Source organism: Balaenoptera acutorostrata, chromosome 1, assembly GCF_949987535.1.
Source record: "Balaenoptera acutorostrata chromosome 1, mBalAcu1.1, whole genome shotgun sequence".
NCBI classification, from domain to species: domain Eukaryota; kingdom Metazoa; phylum Chordata; class Mammalia; order Artiodactyla; family Balaenopteridae; genus Balaenoptera; species Balaenoptera acutorostrata.
The window spans coordinates 160,189,698-160,196,304 of NC_080064.1; positions in this window are offsets into that span (position 1 = coordinate 160,189,698).

The window sequence follows — 6,607 nt, forward strand, 5'->3', positions numbered from 1 at the left end:
CACCTAAAAAAATTAACTTTAGCTCAATAATATCATAAATAATTTACATTTATCTATATCCCTTGAAATATTTTTTTCTCATTTCCCCCCCTCTGATCCAGGATACAATAAAAGTTCATGCATTGCATTTGGTTGTTTTGTTTCTTTATTAGTCTTTTTTTTTTTTTTTGAGAATTTTTGCATCTATATTCATCAGTGATATTGGTCTGTAATTTTCTTTTTTTGTAGTGTCTTTTTCTGGTTTTGGTATCAGGGTGATGGTGGCCTCATAGAATGAGTTTGGGAGTGTTCCTTCCTCTGCAATTTTTTGGAAGAGTTTGAGAAGGATAGGTGTTAGCTCTTCTCTAAATGTTTGATAGAATTCACCTGTGAAGCCATCTGGTCCTGGACTTTTGTTTGTTGGAAGATTTTTAATCACAGTTTCAATTTCATTACTTGTGATTGGTCTGTTCATATTTTCTGTTTCTTCCTGGTTCAGTCTTGGAAGGTTATACCTTTCTAAGAATTTGTCCATTTCGTCCAGGTTGTCCATTTTATTGGCATAAAGTTGCTTGTAGTAGTCTCTTAGGATGCTTTGTATTTCTGCGGTGTCTGTTGTAACTTCTCCTTTTTCATTTCTGATTTTATTGATTTGAGTCCTCTCCCTCTTTTTCTTGATGAGTCTGGCTAATGGCTTATCAATTTTGTTTATCTTCTCAAAGAACCAGCTTTTAGTTTTATTGATCTTTGCTATTGTTTTCTTTGTTTCTATTTCATTTATTTCTGCTCTGATCTTTATGATTTCTTTCCTTCTGCTAACTTTGGGTTTTGTTTGTTCTTCTTTCTCTAGTTTCTTTAGGTGTAAGGTTAGATTGTTTACTTGAGATTTTTCTTGTTTCTTTAGGTAGGCTTGTATAGCTATAAACTTCCCTCTTAGAACTGCTTTTGCTGCATCCCATAGGTTTTGGGTCGTCGTGTTTTCATTGTCATTTGTCTCTAGGTATTTTTTTATTTCCTCTTTGATTTCTTCAGTGATCTCTTGGTTATTTAGTAACGTATTGTTTAGCCTCCATGTGTTTGTCTTTTTTACATTTTTTTCCCTGTAATTGATTTCTAACCTCATAGCGTTGTGGTCAGAAAAGATGCTTGATATGATTTCAATTTTCTTAAATTTACTGAGGCTTGATTTGTGACCCAAGATGTAATCTATCCTGGAGAATGTTCCGTGCACACTTGAGAAGAACGTGTAATCTACTGTTTTTGGATGGAATGTCCTATAAATACCAATTAAATCTATCTGGTCTATTGTGTCATTTAAAGCTTCTGTTTCCTTATTTATTTTCATTTTGGATGATCTGTCCATTGGTGTAAGTGAGGTGTTAAAGTCCCCCACTATTATTGTGCTACTGTCAATTTCCTCTTTTATGGCTGTTAGCAGTTGCCTTATGTGTTGAGGTGCTCCTATGTTGGGTGCATATATATTTATAATTGTTATATCTTCTTCTTGGATTGATCCCTTGATCATTATGTAGTGTCCTTCCTTGTCTCTTGTAACATTCTTTATTTTAAAGTCTATTTTATCTGATATGAGTATAGCTACTCCAGCTTTCTTTTGATTTCCATTTGCATGGAATATCTTTTTCCATCCCCTCACTTTCAGTCTGTATGTGTCCCTAGGTCTGAAGTGGGTCTCTCGTAGACAGCATATATATGGGTCTTGTTTTTGTATCCATTCAGCAAGCCTGTGTCTTTTGGTTGGAGCATTTAATCCATTCACGTTTAAGGTAATTATCGATATGGATGTTCCTATGACCATTTTCTTAATTGTTTTGGGTTTGTTTTTGTAGGTCTTTTTCTTCTCTTGTGTTTCCCACTTGGAGAAGTTCCTTTAGCATTTGTTGTAGAGCTGGTTTGGTGGTGCTGAATTCTCTTAGCTTTTGCTTGTCTGTAAAGCTTTTGATTTCTCCATCAAATCTAAATGAGATCCTTGCCGGGTAGAGTAATCTTGGTTGTAGGTTCTTCGCTTTCATCACTTTAAGTATATCATGCCACTCCCTTCTGGCTTGTAGAGTTTCTGCTGAGAAATCAGCTGTTAACCTTATGGGAGTTCCCTTGTATGTTATTTGTCATTTTTCCCTTGCTGCTTTCAATAATTTTTCTTTGTCTTTAATTTTTGCCAGTTTGATTACTATGTGTCTCGGTGTGTTTCTCCTTGGGTTTATCCTGTATGGGACTCTCTGCGCTTCCTGGACTTGGGTGGCTATTTCCTTTCCCATGTTAGGGAAGTTTTCAACTATAATCTCTTCAAATATTTTCTCTGGTCCTTTCTCTCTCTCTTCTCCTTCTGGGACCCCTATAATGGGAATGTTGTTGCGTTTAATGTTGTCCCAGAGGTCTCTTAGGCTGTCTTCATTTCTTTTCATTCTTTTTTCTTTAGTCTGTTCCGCAGCAGTGAATTCCACCATTCTGTCTTCCAGGTCACTTATCTGTTCTTCTGCCTCAGTTATTCTGCTATTGATTCCTTCTAGTGTAGTTTTCATTTCAGTTATTGTATTGGTCATCTCTGTTTGTTTGTTCTTTAATTCTTCTAGGTCTTTGTTAATCATTTCTTGCATCTTCTCAATCTTTGCCTCCATTCTTATTCCGAGGTCCTGGATCATCTTCACTATCATTATTCTGAATTCTTTTTCTGGAAGGTTGCCTATCTCCACTTCATTTAGTTGTTTTTTTGGGGTTTTTTCTTGTTCCTTCATCTGGTATATAGCCCTCTGCCTTTTCATCTTGTCTATCTTTCTGTAAATGTGGTTTTTGTTCCACAGGCTGCAGGATTGTAGTTTTTCTTGCTTCTGCTGTCTGCCCTCTGGTGGTATTAGTCTTTTTTTAATGTAGAACTATGCTGTGTCCAATACAGGAGCCAGTAGCCATGTGTGGTTATTTATATTCAAATTAATTGAAATTAAATAAATTTAAAATCGGCTCATCAGTCACACTGGCCACATTTCAAGTGCTCAGTTGCCACATGTAATAGTGGCTACTATATTGAACAGCCCAGACATGGACTGTTTTCCTTATCACTGACAGTTCTATTGGACAGCTTCAATCTACAATAATCCCTTGCCATTTTTTTTTTGCTTTTCATAACACTGACTTTCTTTTTAAAGTGTTGTATTGTAGAGAGTCTGGGTTGTCAACCCATATTCTGGGTTGTCTGATTGTCTTCTCAAGATTAGATTCTGGAAAAACGTTTTTGGCAAGAGCCCTACCTAACAGATGTGGTGTATAGCTTATTACATCACTAATTTCAGGTTGGTGATGACTACCATATGATTTCAATAAATATTTATTAAAGAAGTGACCCAGCACTAGGAAATCGCCTAAGAACTTGTGAGCTTGACTTCAAATAGAACAGAAAGAGTTTAGGGAATTCCCTGGTGATCCAGTGGTTAGGACTTGGCACTCTCACTGCTGTGGCCTGTGTTTAGTCCCTGGTTGGGGAACTAAGAGATCCTGCAAGCTGCACCGCGTGGCAAAAAAAAAAAAAAAAAAAAAAGAAGAGAAAGTTTATATAATCTCCACAGCCTCCACCCCTGTGCTAGGAAGAAAGTGGAAAAATGTTTTCTAACATGAAATGGAGACTGAAGTGATACAGCAAGTGGCCCAGGAGCACGGATGAGAGGGATGGACCCAGAGAAGGGTCAGGCCATGGGGCTGCAGCTGTCCCTAAGCCCCAAACTCCAGATTCACTTAAGTAATCATAACCTTTTGGTGATTGCTTTGGGCACAGGAAGCAGAAGCACAGGAATACCTGTGACCCAGCTAAGCATTCAGCCAGAAGTTTCCACAGCAAGGTGCCCTAGGAAACCCTCGAGGGAGAGGCTGGTGGGCTCAAAGGGCAAAGTGTCAATCACTCCTCTGCGGGCTTGTACCCAAGAGTCTGCAGCTAGCTTTGAGCCTGGGAGTATCCAGGGGAAACATTATACCCTAGTTTTTACTGCTTTTGTTGCCACATTTGCCTTCTTCCATGGATACCCTCCCATCCACCCCAAATAAAACCAGGGAAAGAAGATAGGAAAAGGGGTAGAGGAGAATTTTTGGTTTAAAGAACTGAGTGTGTGGCCCCAACTGTCAACGTGTCACTGAGAAAGTTGCATCTATATAATGAAGGCATTCCCTTCTAACACAGATGATTCTAATTTTCTATGACCTTTCAATTCTGTAAGAGGGGAGCAAGGCAGAGACTATTGTACCCATAGGCCACCCTTAGTTACCCACTGATAACCCCCCAACCCTCCACCAAGAACTTGGAAATACTGTGTTAAACTCTAAAATCAACATGTAATGAGAGGTTCCTAGGCAGAAGACTAGATTGATTGGAGTATAAACATATCTAAAGAAGAAATGTGTTGATCTGAAGGGAAGTTGGTCAGTCTTAGAAGTAAAGAAAGGAGACATTGAGAGGAGAAGAGTGGCTACACATCTCTGGCTTCTGTCTGGCAGACACCTTAGTCTTAAGGGAATATCTGGCTGGCTGTCCAGTGTCCCTATTGTGGAGACTCTGCAGCTGACTAACAAGGCCTGACACCATTATATTTTCAAGTTATAAAACAAACTTCTCTGTTAAGATTCCCAACTCTCTGAGTACCTTCTGATCACCTTTTTCCTGGGTAGCTTCCTTCCAGGGAGGGAATGTGCTGGTCAGGCTTACATGTGTGTCGGGCCCACTGACCATCTGGTCTTATGCACAGGCCTCTGTGAGTCTGTGGGCCTAAGTCAGCCTCCCTGAGATGACTTCTGGATGGGATTGAGTTTTCGGGCCCCTGAAGATGAAGCCGGGTCAGGGTCACAGTGCCCTTACCCAACGGAGACCTATGACCCTGGCTGGTCCGCCACACTGCACAACTTTGTCCAACTTCAACTGCACCCACGGCACTAACGAGCAGAATCCAGGGTGGGTCTGGGTCTATTAACTTCTCAATTCACTAGTTCCTTCATATCATCCCAAACTCTATATTCTGAGTATTTCTCTTCTCGTTTTAATCAACATTGTATAATAATAATAAAAGCTTCTGTTTATTGAAACTTCTGTGTGCTAAACAGCCCCACAGAGAAGGCACTGCTATCCCATTCTACAGAAGGAACAACTGGGGATCAAAAGAGTTGAGAAAGCTGGGATTCAAACCTATGTCTACCTCTAAAGCTTGTGCTTGTTATTATATTTAAAATTAAGCTGTGTGAGGAAAGTAGGGTGACTTCTCAGAAGAAGAGTATAGCATCCTCAGCATGTTTTCCAAGAGTTGCCTCATTTCAAAAGTGGACATGATGACTCTTACTTATTGAGCTCAAAAAATAAGAATCTGCCTTGATTGGAGAAGGCAGCTGGCAGTTGTGACTCATTGGAGGAGTAGGAGAATTCTAGTGATGCCCTGGGGTATCCCAGAGGATTCTGGCCACCATCTTTGACCCTGACACAGGAAAAAGATAACCTGGATGCTAAGCAAAGCAAAAGATAGAGAATGTAGAAGCCTAGGTGGGCACGTGATGTGCTGTTCTGTCCTCCATAGCATGGGAGTCCCAAGGGAGAAGATCAGTGGCTGTGTTCCAGGCTTGGGATTGGGTCCCCTGAGAATACCTCAGACAATGGTGACATCTCTCCCCTGCACCTTCCTGAACCTGTATCGAAGGCTGGTTTGATTTTTGGCCTGGTAATCTTAGTTAATATTTCATATTTGACTTAGTTACTTTCCCCACAGATTTCTAACTAACTCCTAAAAACCAGATACATACTTGATTTCTGAGTAATTTGTGAGGTAGTCAACAACTTAGGTAATGTACTTGAAAGTCACACATGTGACAGTCTGTGCAGAGTCAAGGACGGAATAACATGTGGGTGTCCCAGGCAGGTCACAATTTGGAGCTCCCTTAAAGCAAGGTTTTCTACCTACTTGTTCAACATTTCTTTGATAGGAGCTAAGAGAAAATAATTTCTGTAATGTTCAAAATAAGAAATCTGTTCTAGTATGTTCAAAATAAGGGACTTATACTATGCTCTGAATATGACATAATATTTACTTATTTGGGATTATTTTCATTTAACTTTTTAAAAGAAAACACCAATAACTAGGCAATATTAGTCAACCCAACCTAACTAAACATGAATATAGCCATAAAGTCTTTCAAATTATGTTTAGGATTTTTTTTCTCTCTGGCCAACCGGTTCTCACATTCCTGCATTTTGTTTCTGTTTCTTTGATTTTTTTGGCCACGCTGCGCAGCTTGCAGGATCTCAGTTCCCCGACCAGGGATTGAACCCAGGCCACAGCAGTGAAAGCCTGGAATCCTAACCACTAGGGCACCAGGGAACTCCCTGCAATTGGTTTTCTTACTAGCTTTTAAAAAAATTTTTTTATCAAGCCATATATTTTCTTGGGAGTCATATTAAAATATTTTATCTTTAGATAATGTTATAAAATATAGTGCAGTAAACAGCACTATACCGTGCATTGTTCAGTTACTGAATTTTAGCTGGAGACAGCGGGATTTCAGGAGACTGTCAGCTGACTGATCTCAGGGTTGATGGTGTTGCCTGTAATTATGTTGCAAAAATATCATCAGGGATAGGCTGGCGCCT